A 2,877-nucleotide genomic window follows, 5' to 3' on the forward strand; every position below is an offset into this window, starting at 1 on the left:
CTTTCTCATCTATTTATAAACTTTTATGTTTCTCTTTCAAACTTTTATTCTCAATGGCAATAAAGATTACGATTATTTCATAAGAAAAATAATAAATCGCTTGTATTTCATTATACTATATTATTAAACAGGGTATCCCGAAATTGATTATTGAGAAGTTGCAGGTGAAAAAAAAAAAGAAAAGGTGAAAATTTTTCTAATGGAAAATTTCTTCTATCAATTTTACGTCTCCATTGTTCGTTGTTTTTATTATTGTAATGATTTATATAAGTTTTGGAAGAACCATATATACAATGATTTCTCTTAGATAAAAGTGTTTCTAATACGAGTAATCTATTAATGTATCTTTTGTGAGTATCTTTTTTTTTCAGATCTAAAAGGTATATCAACATCTTGAGGCTCTCTTGATCGAACGGTTTAACATTTATACACATATACATACGTACATATACATATATATACACAAAATACATACATACGTACATACATACATATATATATGTGTATATATATATATATATATACATTATATGTATATATATATTTATATATTAGAGCTGACGTAGACCGTAAGTATCAATAATGCACGATATAGAAACGCACGCCATTGTCAGTGTAATTGTTGAAGGCTGCTCCCCGAAGGACTCGGAGCAAGAAAAGCATGAACGATGTGTCTGATGTAGAAAATTATTTCTAATGCGTTATACATACACACATATATATTACATATATATATATATATATATATATATATAATTATATATATATATAATTACTTGTCTTTTCTCTCGGAGTTTCTTCGAGACAAAATTGATATCGAAGCTCCAAGTTATTTTAATGGAATAAGGAAAACGAAGGGTAACGAAAAGTGAAACAAAAAAAAAAAAAAAAAAAGAAAAAAGAATAAAAAGGAAAAGAAAGAAAGAAAGGAAAAAAAAAGAAAATAGAAAAATAAATAAATAAAAGAAGTAAAAAAAAAAAACGAAGAATAAGGATACTCGAGCGAGGCATGCGCTTCGATGTTTTTTATTAGAAGGCACCGACAGGATATATTTGTTTTCTTGCATTTTGCGACAGCTAAATAAGCGTGCAATGATTATTATTATTATTATTGTTATTATTATTATTATTATTATTATTATTATTATTATTATTATTATTATTATTATTATTATTGTTGTTATTATTTATTATTTATTATTATTTTATTTTTTTTTTATCTCGTTTTTATATTTTAATTGGTTTCTTTTTTCTTTTTCTTTTTCTTTTTCTTTTTCGTATATTTTTTTGTCTTCTTCTTTTTCTTGTTTTTTTTTTCTTTTTTCTTTTTTTCAAATCCCCATTTATTCTCCTTTACTACCGATCCAAGAATTCCGAAGAAAAAAAAAAAAAAAGGAAGGAAGGAAAAGAAATAAAAATTGTCCGTCTATTCCTATTGTTATTATTAATGAAGAAACAAATTATCGTTTATTGAAATGAATTTTTCTTTACAGATGCACCTCTATTTCCGATAATGAGGCCGAGATTGCACGTCTGTCCACGTTGCGGTCAGATGTATGCTTGGGCATCGAATTTGAGAAAACATCTGAAGATGGGATGCGGAATGGTGACCTTCGAGACTCACTTCTCCTGTCAGTACTGCCCTTATAGGTCGAGGATCGAGGCCAGCTTCTTGAAGCACCTATTGTCGGTCCATAACATCAAGTAGACCGATGATTATCTCGCGTTAAAACGTCTCGCGTAAAGTCTACTGTTGTTGTTGTTGTTGTTGTTGTTGTTTCTTTTTCTTTTTTTGTTTTTGTATCTCTTTATTTATTTTCTTTCTTTTTTCTTTTTCCTTTTTTCATTTTCTTTCTTTTTTTTTTTTTTTTTTTACGATCTCGCTTTCGTCTCGACTGTTTCTTTTCTGTCGCGAAAAAGAAAAAAGAAAGTAAAACAACTAGAAAGAAATAGAATTTTGTTTAAGCTTAAGTTTGTGCAATTGCAATAAGGAGAGAGAGAGAGAGAGAAAGATTTTAATAATCGCGTAAGAAATAATTATTCATTTTGGACAAGTTCCTTTTTCGTTTGATAGTTCGCGCGTAAATCTTTCTTTTTTTTTTTTTTTGTTTTATTTTCGTTATTTTATTTTTGTTATTTTATTTTATTTTATATTATATTATTTTACTTTTTCTTTTTAATATTTATTTATTTCTTTTTTCTTCCTTTTTTTGTTTTTTGTTTTTTTTTTTTTGTTTTCACTCGATGATCGATCCTCGGACGCATGATCAAATTTATTATCTTAATTATATGTATATATATATATATATATATACATATATTAATACATATAATTATATATATATATAATTATATATATATACATATAATATATATATATATAATTAATATATATGTATATATATATATATATTTTTTTTTTTTTTTTTTTTTTTTTTTTTTAATTAAGATTATCTATTTGTTATCTTATTATCGATTGATCTCGAAAAATGATCCGTTTAAAATGATTTCAGGATCGATTATATGAGATTTATAAAAGCAAACTTACCGAGACTATACGAGAGAACTCATAATCAGGATCGCATTTATTATTTTGGAGGTTCCAGGCGCAATATTATTATTACGAGAACGAGACTCCAAGTTTGCGCCTTATCATATAAATACGTTCCTGACATTAAACGAGACTTGTATGCGCTTTGTGCAATTATTTAGCCGTGCACTATATATCGTTATTTGATATAATCTCGATCGCTAGTCACGCGCTGAAAAGTCCTATAAAATTTTTCCGAATCGATGTACGTCGAATATATTTTTAAGAAGTTAGACTTACTCTTTTTGTTTTTGTTTGTTTGTTTGTTTGTTTGTTTGTTTGTTTGT

General features: G+C 26.3%; 1 protein-coding gene across 1 annotated transcript in view; it reads left to right on the forward strand.

Annotated features, from left to right (window-relative positions):
• The first annotated feature begins 1,521 nt into the window (after positions 1 to 1,521).
• The window catches only part of LOC146872566 (zinc finger Y-chromosomal protein 1-like), a 7,049-nt gene continuing 5,693 nt past the window's right edge, over positions 1,522 to 2,877 (forward strand). The window contains exon 1 of the mRNA XM_085661053.1: positions 1,522 to 1,740. The gene's annotated coding sequence lies outside the window, so the exon portion shown is untranslated. The remainder of the gene's footprint in view (positions 1,741 to 2,877) is intronic.

The sequence above is a fragment of the Vespa mandarinia genome, chromosome 13 (genome assembly GCF_050613455.1).
Source record: "Vespa mandarinia isolate Hongniang chromosome 13, ASM5061345v1, whole genome shotgun sequence".
NCBI lineage: Eukaryota > Metazoa > Arthropoda > Insecta > Hymenoptera > Vespidae > Vespa > Vespa mandarinia.